Source organism: Cygnus atratus, chromosome 8, assembly GCF_013377495.2.
Source record: "Cygnus atratus isolate AKBS03 ecotype Queensland, Australia chromosome 8, CAtr_DNAZoo_HiC_assembly, whole genome shotgun sequence".
Lineage (NCBI taxonomy): Eukaryota > Metazoa > Chordata > Aves > Anseriformes > Anatidae > Cygnus > Cygnus atratus.
Window position 1 is genome coordinate 25,957,557 of NC_066369.1, and position 22,295 is coordinate 25,979,851.

The 22,295-nt window shown below is 35.4% G+C and overlaps 1 protein-coding gene across 1 annotated transcript in view; it reads right to left on the bottom strand.

Annotated features, from left to right (window-relative positions):
- Positions 1-22,295, bottom strand: part of FAF1 (Fas associated factor 1) — a 161,281-nt gene that overhangs the window by 90,765 nt on the left and 48,221 nt on the right. The gene's annotated exons all lie outside the window — the stretch shown is intronic.

A 22,295-nucleotide genomic window follows, 5' to 3' on the forward strand; every position in this document is an offset into this window, starting at 1 on the left:
TACCATTTAAGATGAATGGACGTTAGATGTTCCCTTTTTGCTGCATTTAATTATAGCAAAAAAAAAAAAAAAAAAAAACCACCATTTGTATTCATATTGAAAAAAGGAAAAAAAAATTTCCTCTTCCAAATTTCTTTTCACTTTGATCCAATGAGACTCAATCCTACTTTCTCCAGAAAATCTCAGATTATGCTACCAAGACTTATGCTCTTGATGTATTTCACTGATAGTGTCTTCTTCCACTCCTTCCTGAACATGTTTCAGGATAAAATCTGATTCTGTTTCAAAGTATCATAAAATGCCTAAATCCCATGTGCTTAAGAGAAGATCCTTATTTTAAGTGGCAAGCATCCTTGTTTCAATTTGACAAATCATGAAGTCACTATTTTGTCATGTGTTTTTTTTAAATCTCATTTCTAGACAACTGATAAAATATTTATATGAGAGCATATTTAACTGATACTAGAGACAACATAAAACCTATTTCAAATGTTTCAAAATGGCCAGTTTGAAGTTACTTGCTAAATTTAGACATTATATGAAATATATCTTGTGAAGCAAAGCAGAACTACTGTGCAGAGAGTTGTGCAGTACTACACTGCAGAGAAATCCTCCAATACTCCTTCAGCTTCAGTGCTTTACCTCTTTCTTCCCACCACTTTTACACCTAAAGATCCCAGCAAGTCTGCTGCTTGTTAGAGAGATTGATAGGCTCTCTCTGCAGTCCATTTGCCTCCAGTACCAGACAACAAGATGCATCTAAAAAGGAAGAAGAGCCACAGATCTGAAAGGTCTCACACATTGTACTTATTTCACCAATACTGTAGAGTTGGAATGACAGGACAAATCCATTAGTTTGACTTGCACTGCACCTTCTAGGGAGCTTACAATTGCATTTGTAACCCAAGAGAGAAATGATATGCAAATCTTGTTTTCTCTAAAAAAACCTGCTGGTATCTTTATTACACAAAAGAAGACATGGGTTTACTCAGAAGCCCACCAATAACTCAACGATTGACTTGCTTAGTTGAACCTTGCTTAGGTTGTTGGTATTGAGTAGGTGGCAGACTCTTACATGTGAGAAATCAATAAGTACCCAGCACTAAAGTGAACCGTGGTATTTTTCTCGGTCACCATAAGTATAAAATATAATAAATTATTTTATGTGGTTGAGTTTCAACAGATGATGTATCGATATTATTTTAAATTCAAGTTAAACTAATTATAAAACAAGGTTTACTGAGCTGTTATTCAGCTTCTTATTAACAAAAAAAAAAGTCTGGTATTTCTTCATCTCATTTTCATGTCTACCAAATTGCCACTTCTTTTTGGGCTTATCTTCACATCAACAGTATCCAGAAAAAATATGAAATTCATATCTGTTTTACCCAAAAAATGACTGTCAGTTTCACACTGGAAAATAAAATTATGCAGACAACCTGAACAGTCTATTTTCAGAACTTCACCTACACACATCAGTTAGTAATAAAGTTAGTTACTAATACTGCTACATTTAAGATATATACACATAAGGTGCCTGATTATACTATTAACAAGCACCTCTCCAATATACATATACTTTTTTTTTTTTTTTTTTTTTAAAAAAAAGAGAATTCAGCCTATTTAACAACTCACTAACAAAGCTATTCCTTAGCTCATCCCTGCCATAACCTGCTCTATTCAGAAACATATGGGAAAAGACATTAAATAACCAGTGAAAACCACGGACTTCTGGTATTAGTGCTACACATTGCATACCCCTATTCATTATTCCACCTCCCTTGTTTAATCTATCATTAAGATTCAGTGACCCTACACTAAATTTAAAGCAGATCCTTCCTTCCTCCCATGCCTAAATTCACATACTTTTCTAGTTGGGGATGCCCTCGAGTATTAGCCACTCTACAGGGTTTCTCTAATCTCAGCTCTGAACTATGTTGTGCTATAGAAGCAAGAAATTGCAGGTTTACATCTTTAACTATGGAATCTTCTACCAAAAAAACACCCCCATTTACTTAATAAGATAAGTCTTTCATTTAGAGCATATTTAAAATGTACAAAAATTATATATTTCCCTCTATACTTCATAGAATAAAAGTAGTAGACTACTTTACAGGACTGCTTCCCTGTACCTGTGTCCCAAATAGAATTTCATTGGAAACAATTTTCAAGCTTTCAGAAGTGTATTATAACATCTTGTAAGAACTAGATTATTCGCAAAGTCAATATGAAATAGTTTTTAATAAATAAATTAATAAATCAAGAAAATAAAAAGATAAGAAATCAGATATTCAATTTGCCTTTTTTATTTTTCAACAAAGGAACTAAAAATATATAAAGACCTCTGCCTCTTTCATTTCTTTTTATTGACACAGATTGCACTTCAACAGCAGTCACAGTACAGGTGAAAACATATTAAAGAGTTTTGAGAATAAGGGACAAGAATGATTATCATTAACATCTGTACGTATTTGTCAACTACACTGCTGTCTTCTTCTTCCATGATAAGGTGAAAATTGATCTTCACCAGAATTTTAAAAAGTTAAAGACAGTAGGTCTGTGAGTGAAACAGAGATGAGATTCTGTTAACAAAATGAATTGGGCAAAGGTGAAATCTGAATATCTTCTATATTCATTGAAAGAGGCTGTACAATTTTGTTTTGGTTTCATGAATAATAATATTTTTAGTATATTTAAATATGTTTAAACATATGCCTTCAAAAAATAGAACAGAGTTGAAAAGAAGACCTGCAACCTGACCAAAGACCCCTCTTTGGCTCATATTTCTTTAGTTTCTCTAAGTCTTTCCACAAACAAGTCATCACTTGAACTAGTGGTAGATGTACAGGAGTCACATACATTTGTGGAATACAAAAAGGATGAAGGCGAGATCAAATGAGTAAGATTTGTGTTGTCAAAAAACGTTTTTCCTTTATTCAGGCTTTAAAGGGTTACTTCCAACTCCTGTTCTCTATTTGAAGTTATCAGGTAACAGAAAAATATAAGGAACAGTTAAAATAAACAGAGAAAGCTGAGAGCAACACTGGAAAACCTGAAGATTGAGTTCTGCACATGAAAGAAAAGGAAAAGTGTTACCAGAAAATGAGAAACAAAACCAATAACAGGAACTTATAAAACTGGTTGATAGAAAAATATGGACATAAAAATAAGCTGGAACCCTTTCTAATGAAACAGCTTTCTTTACAAGCAGCATCATCCATTTCATGAAGAAGAGAAGTCTTATTTCACTGAACCTAACCTTTTTATCCAAGACATACTGGCACATTCCTGCCAAAAGCTGCTTCACATCCATGCTCGGGCTGCCATTATGACAGAAAAGATGACAAAAAAATAGTCACAGAAACTGTCTAGAGAAGAGCTTTCTTCATCACAGGGAAAACTTTACGGGTTCTTTCACCAGATTCATCTTTTAATACTGAACATTCAAGAGAAAAATTCAGAATGTCTACTCAAATTCTTAAGAAGGGGTATGTCGCCATTTGTTCTCACTCCCTGCAAATTTCCAGGTTATTCAAATGGTACTTCTATTAGTGGGAATGTTTGACTAGGAAGATAACCCAGAAACCTTTCAGGACCTGGGCAAGACAGCAACAACTGGCAGAAATCTAAGAAATGTTAGGATCACTTATGCTACATTTTAAGGCAGAACTTTCAGAATTTAAACAGCTTAATAATTTTTATTTATTTATATATTTTTGAAATATACACACTAAGGCTCCAGTCGTGCAACCTGTAGTTCAGGTACTCTTCCTAAAGATACTGGTTACCAGAATTGAACTGGTTAAATTAAAAATCCTAAGTAGTCCACAACACAGAAATCATGTTTCCCTTTAAAATTCCAAATATTTTAAAAAGAAAACTACATTATCTGGACTAGTCAGAGGACTGCACAATTCAGTCTCTCCCAATGCAACAAGAATTTATTCACTGCAGCTTCAATGGTAGCCTTCTGAGAGAGTGGAATAGCTCGAGCAACACAGAAACCACGCACTGCTGAAATAACCAAGTCCATCTCATGAAGACAGGGCTCACCATTTCCTGAATGTAAGATAAGTGCAATTTCATTAGTGTTTGACCAAAACACTGCAGGGAATTACCTCTACTGTAGATTTCAGTCTTAGAAAGCTTGCCGTTTATATGCTGCAGAACAACAGAAAATGTAAGGCCCATTTAGGAAAATGCTAACTTGAGCTGTTCTGGCCATTTTCACTATTCTTCTGTACAAACCTGCCATCTCACTGAAACAAAGTTTTAAATAAAGGTTACCTTCATTGTTTAAACATATATATTATTTTCTTTGCATTCTTCAGTCTTAGCTCTACATGCAACCCTATAATTTAAATGAGCAGTGAGCACTATTGCACTTAATGAAGAAAATTATTAGAAACTGAGCTACTCATTTCTCCAAAAACACCTTCAATGCTGCAGAGAACTAGCGAATTCCCCATCCTACTTATTCTCTAAAATAAAAGTAGAAACTTTGTATTACTAAACAATACTCACAGATAACAAATATTGAGATCAGAAAAAAAATCTATTCAGCTCAAATTAACACATTTTTATATATCAAAGCAAAATTTACCCTCGCTTTCTTTCCTGTTACAGAATTATCACCTCAGTAGCCAATAAAAAAGAAAGATCTAATGAGGTATTTCAGTATCTCCCAAAGAAATATTTTCAGCTCTGTTTTTCTTTTAAGTGCTTGAAAGGCAAAGAGTAATGAATTGCTCCTGTGCGGTCTATCTTATTATTGAGTTACAACAAGAAAGTTATACCAAGTCTTTCTTTTTCACATGCTTCAAAATATTTTTTTTTTAAATCTTGCCGCAACAATGGCAAATGAAGGCTCTGAGCAGAAAGGACAGTTATTTAACAGCAAATGAAGTTCTGTTTTGAGCTGTAACCTTCCTCGCTTCTACTAATGGGGAAGGGGCTGAGGTGACAAAGATGTATTTAGTGGCTAAGAGAGCTGAGAGCTCTGCACTTACAGATCCAGGAAATAACGCAATACCCCTTAGGAATAAATTTCCATGAGAGACAATGATCTAGACACTTACCAAAAACTCAGTCATTTAACTATGTTTTGGTGAGTCTCCTGGACTACTTCTAATTCTTAGGACAAACAGCTTTACAGGAGACAAGCAAGCACCTTCTAACCCCAAAAGCACCCACACACGTCATGAGATGCATAGCTGTGAGACGGGGAAGAGGAACCAGTTATAGTCTGTCGGGAACAAGCCAGAAACCTAAAGAAAGACTGGGACATTCTGCTGGTCAGTCACCAGTGAAAAGAGGATGCCCTGGATCTAAAATTGTTTTCAATAGGACAGTGAAATCAGAATCACCTTTTTCATGATCTATGTGAGAACACTTAGGAGAAAATTAGAGGTGCACTTAAGGGGATCAAGCATGCATCTCGTAGGCAGGCTAAAAAGAGAAAAGATCAGGAATAGCACATTTAGGTCTGGAATAACAATGCCACTTTTTGTTGTTTCTGGAACTAAAAGATCAGCTTTGATTAACTGCAACCTAGAAGGTTTTAAGGATATCTGCCAAGATCTCCAGTAACGCCTGCATGAACAGCAGTCCTGACACATTCAGAACCCAAAGTAGCTCTTGGGCAAGAGGTGAGCTGTGGTGTACAAAGAGGAATCCAGCAGGTTAAGAACCACAGACCGACTGACCTCCTCGAGCAGTGAAACCTGGTCAGTAACATCAAAACGCTCCCATGAATGTGAAAACAAAAGCATTCAGACCCCCTATTTTAAAAGAAACGCATTTTCAGATTGTAGACATTTTAGATATTTGGAATAGTTTCAAGGAAAGAGGATTTTACAGAAACAAGAGGCCATTATTAAAGCCCAATGGATTGGAAGACCCAAAAAAGGCTTGCCTGCAGATGTCTTGTGAAAACGAATTCCTGAAGAGCAGCAGGAAAAAAGGTTGCAGAGGTGGCAGAAAGCCAACAAAAAGCTAAGAGCTGCTGGTAATAGTGTCACAGAAACAGGCATCTGAAATTGTAAATCCAGACCAAAAGAAATGTGTGTAATCTGTCACCAACGCTATGGAGGAAAGGGACCGATCAGACTGAAGGGTAAATAGGTCAGTCTTTTCCAAAAAAGGAACAACAACAAACAAGCAAGCATTTTGAAAGCAGAGACTGAGATATCAGCTATTGAATACATCTATGAATACATCTATGGTGGCTGTGCCAATGACAATGCCCTGAGGACTCAACATTTATCATGGTTTGCAAGGAAGCCATGGAAGTCATTCAGAGGTCTGTGTAGCTAGTACTGCAGCATATGTTTGACTTAATGCAGATTCTGAAAGCATCGGATGAATCTGTACTTGAAGAAATACCCTCAGTTGCTCACTGATGTTCAAAAGGTCACTTGACTTAGTGACAAAAAAAAATCTCTTTCTAGTCTTTAGTCTACAGGCAATGGCAAAAAGATAGCTCCTGTTCATATCATCGCCTCTTCAAGAGTGGTATTACAAATTTGGTCACTGTAAGATTAAACGTTGGGATGAAGATTTTGATGATACGCTAATGTCACAATAGTTTAAAATGCTTCCAAATGCACATCAGACTTAGAAAAGATGTAAATCCAAGGCGTATGCAAGAAAGCCCAAATCTCATCCAAATGAATCAGCTGAACAGTAGAAATGATATTATGCTTTTGTTTTTCCAGTGTCTACCTCTCAATCAGGAGATCTTGAGGGATATTTACTGTGAGCGATAGAGAGAGATACAAACGCATTTACATTTCAGAAAAAAAACAGTGTAGAAATACTTGCAAATTAAACGCCTCTTTTTACTTTCATCAGAGCTTTCCTTTTAAAAAAGAATCAATAAAGCTTCACAAGAGTAAACTGTATGCTGTTGTGCTTCCTGCATCAACATCAGTGCCAATTAAATTCTGAACCCTAAATCTTTATTGTTTCCTATTAGCTGCTAACCAGAACGAACACTGTGATTTTCTAAGATCCCAGGCTGAGACTTGCTCTAACAGCAGTTAGAAAAAATATTCTTGTTTTGACTTGTCTGCTGAGTAAGGTTGACATTGAAGCTACACGGTGGAAAATAAATATGTAATACCAAGATGTTAATTTTACAGAAGCACTTAACTTTTGTGACCACAATTAACACTCGGGGGGAGGAAAAAGCCATTGACAGGTCTGTCTGACTCTTGTTTCTGCGCTGCTTCTCGGGCTCCCTTTCCGAGGGGCGGCTCAGCTCCTGCAGAAGGCAGGCAGCCGCTGACCCCAGGGGCTGTCTTCAAAGCAGCACATGGGGAGTCAGAGGGGAGCAGGATGACAGGGAGTTAAACACAGCTTTAAAATGACACTGACTCCCAGCTAGGATCCGAAACAGAAGTCTGAGAGCAGACGGCTGCTGAGAAGAGCTCATCCTCGCCTCCTCCCTCTGCCACCCTCAAGCTCGGGGAGCACCTCTGTGAGGGGGCAGCAGGCCGCGGCTCCCAGAGGGAGGCCTCCGGCAGTTTTGAGGGACCAACATCTCATCTGCACAAGCAGATGGGAAGGCAGAATTGGCCCTAAATTTACAATGCTGCAAGGTCTTCGTTTTTGATAAAATTACCGGAAAAACAAGTTATCCTCAGGTTCTTTTTGGGAATACAGCTATTTGTAGTTTGCACAGACACTGATCCACCTCTCTCGCTCATTCCCTTAGGTCACAGAAAAACTGTTGCAACACTGAACTTCTCCAAAACACCATGAACATCACAATGTGGTATTTTCACATTTATTAAATAACAGCGACATTTATCACTAAACTGACAAAGAACTAAAAAAGTTAACCAGGAAATCATCGTTTCACCAGTGATTAAAATGAACCCAGCATATTGGCAGAAATTTAAGTGTAAGCAAGTTTTCATTTATGAAGGATATGAACACAGAACTTTCTAGTAATTTCTAGTGTAACACTACATTTAAGTTGCCAAGCAATCAAAGAAAGCAGTACAAAACTGACTTTTTCTTCTTATTCCAATTGCATTACAGTATGTTAGTCATAATTCACAAATGGGAGAACAAAATAACACAAGTAATTGAGAAAGATCTTTAAAAAAAGTCACAAGGCTTTTTTTTAAAAAAAAAACAAAAAAAAAACAAACACTCTGAGAAGTCACTGTGGAAAGAAATCCAGGAGGGGACCTGAAATGTCTAAAGTATGTGCCACTTTTTTTTTTTTTTTTTAACTCAATATTATGGTGAAGGTAATAATTGTTTGTTACATACAATGGAGACCATAAAAGGTCTTCAAAATCCTTACTTACACACCTGTACATGTGTCTCTAGAGGGAAAACATTAAGCCCAATATATTAACGTGGTAAAAGTACTGACAAAAAGGCATGCTTGCAAGGTTTCCTGCAGGTTCCACATTTGGCACTACAGCACTTGGAGTTACTTTATTGCTTTACAACCAGGAGGGCTGGTCTTAGTACAGACTGTAATTTCTATTTGCTTGCATAGTGAAGATGAGACTCCTGAAGGAAATAAAGTTTTGCTCTCTATCAGATGCATGTATATGACTATTAAGTGTTTTGTAAACACAGGGGTTTTACTATGATTTATTTATCACATATTAAATAATACAGGATTCAAAACATTTTTTCCTCACTAAAGACAAGGCCTTACTTTGCTTTAAGTCCATCTAATTCCTACTCTGTTTATCTTAAAATAAAACTAGCTGCCCTTCAGATAAATAAGAATATTCACACAGCAGTTCATGCTGGTTTAACTAGACCAGATTAAAGTACACCTTCATTTTAAAGCTATGCAACATTTTTGCACATAACAGGTCTAAGTTGGAAACCACTACTAAATCAGTGTTATATTCTCTAAGTTTTTCTCACCACTACAACTCAGAAACAATCATAACGGTGACAAAGAAGTTTTTGCTCTTCAAAATCTAAGGCCATCATAAATGGCAACCTCAGAAAATGCCAGCTAACTACTGACCAAACCTAACCTGTTTCAAGGATAGAAATGCCTACCAAAACTTAATAGCTAAGTAATAAATAAATCTCTTTGAATCAATACACTTGGAACTAATTCAAGCTGATTAAAGAAGCAGATAACATTAAGAATAAAGATGCAGAGCACACAATATGTAAACATCAAACATAAAATATTATTAATTGTTATATACTTTTCATGTATTTGCACTACATGTATTTCAAATGCAAATATTAATTTGGAGAGAAATACGTACTGTATATGCACACACTGAAACAGTTTGCTCAGCTATACTGCATCAATGGTTATTTGACAAGTTATAGGATCACAAGCTCCTCTTTTGCATATTCAGCTATTCTGCTATATTTTTTCCCTGCGAAGATGCTAAAAAAACAACTGATTTACAGATCCATACTAGCAGCTCCTCCTTGGAACCACAAGAATACTCATAGTTATGCAAAGTCAGTGTGTAAAATATACACTAACAGAAAGACACCAAAAAGTAAAAATATATATTCTAAATCCTAGGCAAGTGCAATATTATTGACCTATGTATGCTAGCACCAAGACTAACAATTTAATTAATAGAAAAAAAAATCCATTTGACATTCATATAATAATCCGTGAAAATTCAGTCTGTTTCGTCCCTTAGTGCCAAACCCTAGATCTGACCTATAAACTGAAACAAGGCAAAAAGAAAAAAAAAAAAAGAATTGAAATTGGATTTGCAGTTCTCTTCTGATAGCAATGTCTTGAGATGATTGGTGCTTATTTCAGACTGCATGCTAAAATTATCATCTACTTCAAACAGTTTGGAAGAGACATTTAATTTCCAAGTTTTAGTGTTCCTCACTTCAAGCTGATCTTAAAAACAAGTAATGAAACAATGCTAATAATGTACTTCTCTAAAAGGAAAACTATACCTTTTTGGGTATTGAAAAGGATTCTGTTACAAAAACACCTGATGAGAAAGTTCAGTTAACAACATCTCAATTCCTACTGCAGTCTGTTAAACATTGGCTAAACTTAGTAACTGAATTTTTGTGATTATGTGTCTCATACTGGATTGTCAATATTCTCACAGAAAACACGCCACACAGTAACTGCAAGTAGCTTCCCAAATTTAGGTAGCCTTACTGGGAACTTATAGGAACAGAAAAGGCCGCCTTATTGCAAAATCTCTCTAGCACTGATCACCAAATGTTCTCCTTCACACTGCAGTTGAAAATATGACTTTCATCATAGTCTAAACTCTACGCCAAATCTACTTTATATGACTTTAATTTAGAAAAAAGTTCAAATATTTCATATATACAATAAGCTGACTTCCAATTTTCTGACACAATGAAAAAGTTTCTGTTAAGAAATGTTTTTTTCACAGTGCAGAGTAGCCCACATTCATTTAGAGACTCTAATTTTGTATTTAGGGATCATTCTTTTGGAATTAAGAGAATTTAATTTTTGAGACATTATTCCTTTGTATATATTACTTTGAAACAGGTGGAAAAATGTGAAGAACATAGAGATTTGGTGCATCACAGACCTTAACCCTCACCACTCTTCTTCCTCTCCAGGAAAGGTAAATCTGTCTAGTAGCTGGATACATAGTTGATCTGGTATCTAGTAGCTCTCCTGAAAATTCTCATGTTACTGTCGTTGGGGGTTGGACCCGATGATCTCTTGAGGTTCCTTCCAACCCCTACAATTCTGTGATTCTGTGATACTGTCATTTGAAACCATAGAAAAATATCTCAAGACCTTCACAGTATTGGAAAGAGATAAGCCCCCCAAAAAAAAAGAAAAAGAAAAAAGGAAAGAAGAATACAAAGAACATGGACTTTTAACATTTTTCTACAATTTGTCTGCTAGGAAGTGATATTCCCTCCCTAGAAAGCCATACTTACAAAATGGCAATGAGCCTGACCAGCTGGTATCACACAGCGTAACCGTACATGCCTTACTCCAATCCCAACAAAAGGAAATGAGAACACAATCATGAATCCTAGGAACTGACAACATTTCAGTGATCTCATTCACAGCATCAGGGTCACATGCAGCACCCAAAATATCTCTGCAATTTATTTTAGGAGAAACAAAAAGAGAAAGGTTTTAGTGTTCTTAAATGTCTTTCATTCATTTCTGATGACAGGTTACTTTTTATTGAACTTGGCAACTCTAAAAGAATAACCTTTATTTTAGAAAACTTCTGAGCTATATTTGTGTGTAATCTTTAGTTTATCTGTAACCACAGAATTTCAGTTCAACATCTCCCCCTTTGTGTCTTGCACAAACTGTTTGCACTTACCCACAAAAAGTTCCTCTTTTGAGGCAAGAAGCACTTATTCCTGAATAATTCAAAAGTAGGGAGGCATAAGAAGTGCTTAAATTTACCTGGGAATAGTTTTGTGTTGACAATTTCAACTTTAACTAACAGTCTCTTTCACCCATTCTGCTTAAAAGGTCTTGGCTCCTTTTTTATTCTGTGCATTGACATTGGGCTGGCAGAGAAAAGGCTACACTGCAGCTGAGAACAACCCCAGTGCACACAGCTGAGGACTGTGACCACCAGGCAGCTTGGGCAGGGATGACTAACAGCAGTGAAGAAGCTTTGACATTCTGCACAAAAAAGCAGCAACAGAACGGTGAAATAGCATCCTTTTTTGTAATACAAAACACTATGGTGCAACTTCTATCCCTGGTGCAAAAGGTAAGCTGTCAAGTCAGAAAGGTCCATTTTAGTATTTCAAGGCTGGGTCTCATGAGGCCAAGGAAAAATAGGGAAATTCACGAGGGCATTCTCTGAGGTAGGGTGAAAGTTTCATTTTTGATGAACCAAAAGTAGTAGACTGAGATTAAGCTTGAGTTGCCACAGGAGATGTCTTTACACTCCTCATATCTTCCTGCAAAACACTAAGTTGTAGCCTATGGCTATGTCTGTCTACGTTAGCTCACCAGACAATGCAGCAGGAGATCTGCAGAGAAAACCAGGTGGTGATGAGCACCCCTTTATGTTGCTGGTTTTTCACTAGTGACCGTTTCTGGTCTGGTCCTGTGGACTGAATGTCTTTCAGAAGTTGGAATTTATAAATTGTTTATCTTCTAACTCAGTTTGATCCTAATGGAATTCAGTTTGCACACTCGGACTGCTCCATCATGCAAGCTAAAGCACAGTAAGTTGGGCAAATGGTAGACTTTGAAAGGACTTTTTTGAAGTGAATTGCTAATGGAGATCTATGATGCAATGGCTGGATCTGCATTGATCCCATGGTGCAAAACAGTATTTTCAGATGTTACACCACTGGGAAACCTTTTTAATAGAAACTTTGCTTTTTTCTTTAAATAACTCCATAAACAAAGGTGGTCAAATTCTTCTTCCAGGGGAAGCAGTAAATGGAAGTATAAGTGAAAAAATGCATCTCCTGTGTGTTTCAACCCATTGCAGAGTAGTCATGCCAAGAGTCACCATAAGCAGTATTTTATGCTGCATACTGCACAGTCTGTGAGAGTTTCCACAGGAAATTCAAACATCATCTAATAACCTTTTTCTCTTCCAAAACATAATGAATTCAAATAGGTTAAGTCTTTATGGCACTGTTCCACACTTGCCATTAGCTAGGAAGATGGACTAAAAATATCCTGAACAAACTTAATACTTTTTTTTTTAACTGATTCAATAAGAAATAATTAATGAACTCTTTCCTGGGTCACATAGTTCTATTTCACTAAATATAAGAACACAAAAAACGTAACAAAACAACAACAAAAAGTCTTCGTTCATGGTTCAAAACCCTTTCCAGCCAGCACCTACCCCAAAGCTCCTCTTGTCTTTTCACAAGGCCATGTTCCCAGTTCTTGCTCTGGAAGGCATTCTCTTGATATTGCCGGTTGTCCCATATATTTTCTTGATATTGCTGGTTGTATCGTTCTATTTTCTTGCCTTTACTCCCATTTTTTTTTGTTTGTTTTTTTTTCCTACCTTTTTACCTGTCAGTTTGAGCAGTCATGTGGGTTTTGGGGTGAATAAACCAACTGCTCCAAATAACTCATTCCCTGAAGAACAGTATGTGAAGCCAGAGAAGACTGAAGTCAATAGGTTCACAAAAGCAACAACAGCATCACTGGATATGTGTGTTCATTTCTGCATTGGCCTTTTCTGGGGGGTGGGGGGGGGGGGGGGGGGGACACATTAAAATGACCAATAATTGAAATCCACTGAACTGAGCTCAAGAGGAGCAGGAAAATGATTGTCTATGTGCAAAACAGAAGAGTCAGAGGGCACTGAACTGAAAGCTCCTCTCCTTGTTCCTACACTGCTCATTATTGTAGAAGTGAAATACCCAATGCCAAAGCAAGTTCTGCAGAACTGTGAAGTAACCTTTGGTTAGAACATGCACAATCCACTCCCTGAGTGGACTGGAATTGAGCAGATTTCATGTAAGAGATCTGCTTATACTGTGCTCACATCCTATTGCGAACACACTCCTCAGAAGGTCCTTAGTGTGCAAGATCGACTGTTCACTGACATGACATACAAGCAGCCACTTATTTCGCTTAGGTCGACTGGATCTTGTGGCAGTTACTCCTTTTCTGGAGGATTTTGTTTTCTTTCCAAGCCTCGTTTTCTCCTATGCCCTTATCTAGCTCTGCTTTAAAGAGTTCATCTCCACCATACCTGAAGAAGGTTTGACCTGAGAATCACCTCTATCTGTTTCCATTTACTTCTGTGTCATGAGATGAAGTCTCAAACAACTCCCAGTGCCATACACACTGTGATGCTTCTCTAGTTGAAAACTGTGTGGTTTCATTTATACATACATTAAGGATGGTGTTTTACACTCGTTATACAACTTACAGCATTCCCATTGTCCACTATTATTTCTACAAAACTTCCAGTACTATTGCTTTCAAAACAAGGTAAAAAGAAGTTCACTTCGGTCTGCAAATCTATGCTGGGGAAAATAAAGTAGATTCAAGGCTGGGTACAAACCCAAAAATTGTGATCAAACTATATAGTTAGTAAATTGTTTGTCTAAATCTTTCATGTATGATGAAAGATTATTATCATAATTCATTAGCAAATTACAGACTTTGTAATGCAGGCAGTCACAAATTTGGCTTTGTATCAATCATTTTAGACCAGCTGGGTAGAAATTAACACAACTCTGGGATACATAAAATGAAGTGCTCTTTCATTTTTTAATTCACTGGAAACTTTGAAGGAAAGAAAAGGAGCCTTTTCAAAATTGTCAATTTTCCCTGATTTTTGTAAATTATTCCATTTCACTGTAGAGATATACACAGAATAATTTATGTAATTTAAGAGCACAGTAGTCAAAATAAATATGATTTGTATAAAGTACACGCAAAAGAAAAAGAAGGGAAGTTAAAAAAAAAATCCCTTTCACTGTTTCTGAGGCAATCATACACGTTAGTGATCACTGGAAGAATGATTAAGTAAACACAAAAGCTAATAGCCTCGCTCCTCACAAGATACAATATTGTCAAAATTCCTGCTCCAAGCTTTTTCAGTCGACTGAGATGACCTTGTACGAAAATGCTTGTTCTGATTATGTCTACTTTGCCTAAGCTACAATGCCATGTATAGTGACAGCTGCATTTGGAAGCAGCTTAAAACAAATTTTATCTTAGTGGCACCTAATCCAGAGACTGGTACAAGCAGCATGGAAAAGTCAGTGTCAAAATTAAACAATGAAGGCTTTTCTAGGAACAGATGCTTTTTGCCTGCAGCTGTAAAAACCTTAAAACAATCCTATACCCCACTGTCTGGTCACGCAACTATCACAAAGCAAGGCATAAATTTTGCCACTTATTGCAAATGTTTGCTGAGAGCTTCTATAACCCTTTTTAAAAACAGTAACAGGGATTTATTGAGGGTGATTATGAGGCCATTTTATCCTTTAAATGAGTGCAAGGCTCTTCAATTTATGCTCATGATTCTTGGTAGAAATACAAAAGACTAACTTTTTAAGTTCGTGTTTTACAAAAACATAGGAATATAACCAAAAAAATGATAAGAAATGTGTTTACTAAAGAGATAGTGCACTGTTTCACTACAATGTTATGGACTGGACAGAGACAAAAGTTATTAATTCACAGGTGAAATGGCAACTGAATATTTTCTTTGCATAATGATTACAGAACTATATAGCTACCATTACACTATTGCTAAGATACTGTCGCCCGTTTCAGTGTCTTACCTCCACAACTACTACGTTAAACATTCTCATCACCTCAACCCTCCATAAAAATTCCTCTCTCTTAAATGAATGCACTAATATAGCTTACATTTAGGTTTAAAGTTTATCTTGCTGAAAAACATCTGTAACAGAATGAATAGAAGTAAATCATCAGTTCCCAATTAAGTGAGCAATTTACAATGTCACGAATCTAGTTGTGTTCCATATGAACAGAAGAGGTTTTTAGATTAGCTTCTGTTGTGTATTTAAAAGTGATAGCACCAACATGATTTACATAAGTACAATATTTTCAAATATTTTCTCACCAAGCAAGCACTCTAAAATTGTGAAGTGTTTCCTTTCTTACTCAAGTTAAAAAAAAAAAAAAAAAAAACTTTTCCAGAACAACAGTTCATTAGCACCTCACTATTTATAAGTATAATTGGGTTGTTTGATGAGAAAACATGAGAGAACACTGTGCCTACTATAATTCGCACAAATAGAAATTTCATTGTTTGAAAACAAATCAGCAATTTAATTATTTTTTTTTAAATATAAGTGTATATCATGCAATAATAGAAGTGATCAAACTATAGTTAACATAGGATAGAAAGGTTAATTCATGGTCTAGTACACTTCAATTTACAAGCTCTAAATTATTTTTTTAATTGTGAAAAACATGAATTTTTCATTTTTGATTCAACTAAATAGAGTTTATACACATAGCAGGGCTATTCTGTTTAGCTACAGTGTATTGCTTTCCCACTTTAAACAGCCCTGGAACTAGGAACGTGGCTGTTTAATATGTTCATAAAGCTGCTTAGGTTCTCTTGTCATTACATGCTAACACCTCTTTAATAGCTAGCATTATGATAGAAGCAGAAAAATTCCCCACCTCTGAAAGTAAAACAACAAATATTCAGAAGCAGAATAGCAAGTGATGGTTTTAATTGCGGGTTTTTAAAAATTCAGGGTTTTAAATTAGGTCTTGATCCCCAAAATCCTTAGCATCTTTAAATTACACAAGCGAAGCCATTCAATTCAACGTGATTACTTCTAAAATAAGGACAACTCACATGACTGAGCATTTATGGAACAGAACCTATAACCAAAATTATAACAATGACTCCTCATTACTTTCAAATTCAAATAAATTGATCCTTATATTTTGAGAGTTTCTGGACATTTATGGACAGAGTGTAATAGAGACAGGGAACGAAAGAAAGAAAGAAGAGGGAGATATAAACATGCACCCAGAACTACAAGCGTCGACAAATCAAAAGCTAACAGATGTGTGACTTCTAATTAGTTATAATAATCTGTGCTGCAACGCCAGTGGAACATGCCTCTCCTTCCTTTGGAAATTAAACTGCCTCCTTTGGAAGTTTTAAACTCTCTGGGTGCTTCTAAATTTATGCAAGAAAAAAAACGTCGCTTTCAGTAAATTTTAGATATCTACAGTGATAACTTTATGAAAGGAAAATATTAAATTATAATTATCCTAAACAGACACAGTCTTGTGAAACTAACCCTACATTCATATGAAAATACAAAGCATTGACTATAATGAATTTGATTCATCCTTGGACACAAAGCTTTACCACAGTAAACTCAGTCAACTGTTGCTCTTGCTTTTATATTCATAGTACTTAAATAGCGCACTTTAAAACAAAAAAAACTCCAATTGGCTTTTCATACATCCACCCTCCCCAAAAATAACGCACTTGAAAAACCCAAATGATATGAAAAGGCTTCAAGGCCTCTTTTCTCCTTTTCACAGCACTTTTTTTTTTATTTCTGTTTGCAGTAATCTGCCTTTCACTTTCTCATTGCTACAGAACAAACGAGGAGGCTCAGCACTTTGAAAAGGGGGCTCAATGTGTAATGGGTCCACTAGAATTAATTTAGTTGCACCAAATCCATTGAGCAGCGAGGTTTTTTTTCTCTTCTCAAATCATTTTGAGTCGGACGCAGCCCCCAGCCTTTGTAATTCTAGTAAAGCACTTAAAGTGCACAGTAGGTGTTCATCAGGACCATCTGGTCAAAAGCAAAACAAGCTGCTGATTTTGCCTTTGAATAGAATGAAGCAAGTGTGAATTAGTCTCTTCAATTAGCACTATTACAACCTGTCAAGTGCATATTGTAAAACAGGATTATTACAGTATTGGTCACCAGTGCAATTATTTACTCTCTGCCTTTTCTTGCATATAAAAATGTCCATGTTTACTAGTTTTTGATAACTGGAGATCGTTTCTTTAATGATATGCACGTCCAAACCCACCGAAAGCAAATTACAGGTTATGAAACATATTCGGTCAGGAATATGGCAAGCTTCATAATTAAAGCGAAGTGAAGGAGAGCCCTGCCATTACCTCCGAGTGCTGTTTCTGTTGCATGAAAAGAGAAATGGTTGTATACCTTCATCAGTACAACCTCTCAGAAACATATCTCTAAAGTCAGATATTGAGATATTTTAAATGCCTAGTAAAGCTGTCACTTGGAACAGGTACAGAATAGGTATTTCCCCCTTCTTTCCCAAGGAACTTCATTTTCCATATAATCCATAACATGATCACTTACAAAGTTTATCCCAGTCTTTTCAGTAAATGCAGTGTAGTTTAGCAACGTGCTGGTTTTTTTTTCCTAAAAAGCCTCCTCCCAAAAAAACAAGAAGCTGTTTTAGTTTTATAAAATAGATTTCTCTCTCCTTGTTTAAGTCGAAACACAGCTAACCAGACAGTACTCATTTACCACTGCAGAACACTGATGCTATCACAGTGATAGATGCTTACATTACATATCATGTTGTTATTACTATAAATTGAAGATAGTTTTTACATAACAAATTTCTTTAGAAAGCAAACAAAATGTGCAATTTTCACAAACAATCTAAGTATCGAGTGCAATCAATATAAGCACAGCATATTTTACCAGTTTCCTGATACTGAGAAAATAATTGAACAACAGTATGGAATGTCCGTGCATCTATTAAATACAAAAAGAAGTGTTACAGATTTTTATTAGCATAAGAATAGTTTTTAACTATTTTAAAGCAACTAAAAATCTCAAAAATATAACAGCTGTTCTGAAACCGTTAATATATGTACAATATTTGGAGATGATCATATCATCATGTCTGGCAAATGTATAAAATTATAACCTTGTAGTTAAGTAACTGCAAAGAACAATGTAATCTACACATACATTTTGTATCCCACCGCCAATGTCTGACCTTTACTATGGGTGACCTCACTCAACAATAATTGGTTTGAAAATATTTTGTACAGATACCAAAAATCAGATCAAAAAAAAGTACAAAACCTTCAGCTGGATTATTTTTCTGTTTGTTCAAAGTAATTAGTCTGCTCGCCTATATTTATGTATTACAATTATTTAAGCCCTTCAAATCATTTTTTTTGCCTGCATGTACATAAATGGTGCTTTTGTATCTTGATTCACATTCATCAACTTATCAAAAAAGTTTTTACAAATTCAGTACAAAGGACTTCAAACTATCATTAGGGTCTGGCAACACAGAATTTATAGTTTCTCTCATCCCAAGCAGTTCTATGTACAAATAGTTCCTCCTCCTGCCTGTAGTGCTACTGGATACATTGCTTTTTTTATTCCATCTTAGCCAGTAAGTCTATAGGGAACAAAGAACAAATATATTACCTATGACAGGTGACAGGGATGCTAAGATACTAGCCTCTGATTAGTTTATTGGCTAAAGGAATGGAATAAAGAGCAGATGCAGCCATGCAAAGGCAGCCTGTATTTAGGGACCCATCCTTGCATTGTTTGCACAGATTTCATGTTTTACTAGGAATTATAGAACCTAGTACATGCTTTATCTAGTATTCTCAACTGGAATCTCCAACAGTTAGAAAAAAAAATTACAAAAAAAAATCACTGATCTCCAAGAGGCCTGAGGTTTCTGCATATTTAACTTGTCCACCCTTTAACAGCCACAGCTTGTGTACACTGGATACTTCTGTAATCCTGCACACAGGAATCACAAAAAAGGCTTCAAAGTCTCTACCGACAGTAAAACAGACAAATGCAAACTCCTTGTTTTTAATGGAGGTATCCAGTTTGTTAAAATTTGCTGATTTTTTTTTCCCACGTCACTGACTAAAACAACAAAAAGTGTGAAGCGTGCTTTTGTGACAGAGAGGCTCTCAATTCAAAAAGTTTTCTGCAAATTAGTTTGATTGTGTAAACTTCAGGATAGGAGTATCCTTGCTTTCCATGAAATATTTAAATATTCCCCCATGCAAAGGGCTGTCTTTCACCTCTATCAAATAATGCAACTAAAACTTGAAAAAATTGAAAGGCAACAAAAATATTAATTTTAAAAGTAGGTTCATCAGAATAGCCAGAAAACAATTTATGTTAAATAAGGCAATGCATTAAATATATGCATATTTAGCAAATAGCTTGTCAAATCAAAATTTAAAAGTTCTCTTACTTCAATGAGGGATAACCTCCACAAGTTATTTTAGCAGAATAAAGGGTATGTATTCAGGCAGAAAACTTGTTTTAGTCTTTTAAGTATTAGCAGTTTAATTTGTTAGAACTGTCCTTATTTAACCATAAAATACATTGGAAATGTATTAATTTACAGTCTCCAAACTGGCACAAACCCTACTAATTTCCCCTTTAAAATGCGGATCATGGAAAAAAGTAATCATGATATTTCCCAGAACAGTATCTGCCCAGAATTAATTTAATACTGCAATTTTACAAGAACAAACAGATGTCAGAAACCTGTGACACAGATTAATTTGCAATTTAGGCCAACATGTTATCATTAACTTTCCAACTTGACCACTCCCCTGCTTGATTCACCAAAAAAAAAAAAAAATCCAATATCCAGAGTTTGATAATTTAGGTTTAGCTTTTTATTTCATTTCTAAGTTTCCCTATAGGCTGATGAGCCCGCATCAATATAATTGAGAGTAACTTACATTTTTTTAAAATGAGAAATTAAACCTTAATATGTGAAGAGTTGAAGATGCAGATAAAGCAAGTGGAAGAAAAAAAAAAAAAAGCATTTTCAAGCACCATCCAAAATCCAACTACTGATTTAATACAAGAGAAATTGTGGAAGCAGACCTGACTACTACAACTTCAGACTTCTCACATTAGAGAATTTTCTGTCAGGTTGTTTCCCTATTAAACAGCAAGATTTTTTATTTTTATTTTTTTTAAATAACAAATCATTTAAATATCATTTACTATTAAACATGTATTCTAAACAATTAAAACAGAGAACTGAAGCAATGGTAAAGCACAGCAGATAGCTCATTAAATTCTGCATTTAATCCTTTGCAAAATATTTATAACAGTTTTGAAAGGGTAGTGGGATTTTTGGAAAACTTGGAAAAAATGTTGGTGCTGTAAATTTTAAGGAAAAGATAACAACAAACCTAACAACTAGCCCTAGAGAGAGAGTTGCACCCAACTGTGGCAAGCAGTAGAACATTTATAGAATTTTAAATATTTCTTTTAATAATTGATGTAGTCATTTTGAATCTTTCTGCATAGGATATACCGTGTGAGTAGATTGCATTAACACTGCTTAAACACTTCAACTTGTCAGTATGGCCAACTCGATTTCTGAAATATTTGCAGTATTTTCCCATCGAAACAGTAATAAAGGTAGAATAAATATATGCCACTGCTTTATAATCACTGAACATTAATGAATATTTTATGTCTTTTTAAATCTCCCTGTTTAATTTAAAAGGGTGAAATTAAGTCTCCTCCCTGCAATATGCCAATTATCTGTAAATCAAACAATAACTTGGCCATTATACTCCTTTTTGTTAATATACCAGAAGCTAATTTGAAAACATTGAATGGCATTTTTAGGTAATAATTGAATAGTCCTTCCTGCCCTCTTGTGGTTGGCAACTGCAACTTCCACGAAGCTTTTCCACGATTACGAAAATACACCAGAAGGAAAGTAAACTACTAATTTGTTAAAGTGTGAACATGAGAGTGAAGGAAAAAAAAAAAAAATCTAGCGGTCTCTGGAAACGATTGAGATGTGGCAGAGAAAAGAATGAAAGATACCACCAATTTCTCTAAATCACACAAAGTAACTAGATTCATCAATCGTTTGCTACAATGTTTGCTCTACGCTAAAAGAAAAAAAAATAAATGAAAAAGTCATTAGGGAGTTAACATACAAAACAGTGCTTGTTTTCTATAATTAGACAAATGTTCACCAACCCTTTTACCTCAGCCAAGTCCCCAGTGATTTCCACAAGACTTTGTATAGACAGACATATTCACCTGTTCACTATCAAGTGCACAAGTCCAGCATTTTATTCATTTTAGCCTTTGAAATTAATTATCTTCATAATTTTATACACTATATTGGATGTAATACTTAGACACAAAGGAGCAAGGCAAATAAACGTTTGATGCTCATGCTGATAAGGGTATGCAGTGGTAGACTGGGGGGGACCTTTTGGTTGTTTAAGGGAGAATATTGTAACTCACTTTTAAATTGAGTTGACTCTGTACAATAACATGCTGACTGTAACCTACCATTAATAACAAGAAAATTTCAGTGCATGCACCTAAATTCCCATGCACCATCACAGCTTCCTGGGTCCTTTAAGACTGTAAAGTAGTAGTTGATATAGCATAGATAAAAATAAATGGGCAATATGTATGTGCGATATGTTTTCTTCTAGAATCTCACAATTTAAAATTATAAGATTTATAGAAATGAATGACCAAAATATTCATTTTTAATTTTAAAGAGTAAGAGCTTGGCCCCTCAAAAAACAAACTGATGCAACTTCATTTGTGTGCTTGTATTAAAAAATACCAGAATTTACTATTAAAGGTTTAGAAAGGTAAAACATGCTTTCATGCAGAGGAAAAAATTAGAATTTACATCTTAAGAATAATAAGGTTCGCAATGAAAACAAAACAGTTAGTGATTACTTTTCACTGTTGCATGGGATATTTCTCTGATATAAAAATGTACAGGAACTTAAAATAATTCTTTCTAGAATGTCACCTCACCACATGAAAAACTTCCATAAAACATGCTCAACAAGATCGAGAGAAGA